This window comes from Neovison vison, chromosome 5 (genome assembly GCF_020171115.1).
Source record: "Neovison vison isolate M4711 chromosome 5, ASM_NN_V1, whole genome shotgun sequence".
Classification (NCBI taxonomy): domain Eukaryota; kingdom Metazoa; phylum Chordata; class Mammalia; order Carnivora; family Mustelidae; genus Neogale; species Neogale vison.
Genome location: NC_058095.1, coordinates 58,693,270 through 58,693,760, shown reverse-complemented (window position 1 = coordinate 58,693,760; position 491 = coordinate 58,693,270).

Sequence of the window (491 nt, the reverse complement as noted above, 5' to 3'; positions counted from 1 at the left end):
TACTCATTTTTTTCATTTACAAACTTATTTACTCTCAAATACAGTTCTCACCTGTTTTTTAATACTATATATGGTCTTACAGAGATCTTAGTATTTTGTACCTCCATCACCACCCAGCAGCGCCTTTCCCACCCCTGCCACACCCCCGCAACACACACACAAACACACATATAAGTATCTTTTGCTGGACTTGATTTTATTAAATCTCTCTAGATTGTTATAAATCACTAAGGAAAACACTCCCTAAGTCTCCTTCTCCAGACAGGACCTCTTCATTGATCCACTCCACAAGTAGTTACTGAGCATCTACTCTATGCCAGGCACTGTTCTATGATCTGTGGATACAGCAGTGAGCAAAGAGAGTTCCTGCCCTCTGGAAACTTACATTCTACAAGGGCAAAAAGGCAACCAATGAATAAGAAAGCATGTAATATGTCAAATGATAAGTGCTAGTGGAAAATAAAGAAGCAGGGCTGGACTCCCTGTGAGGA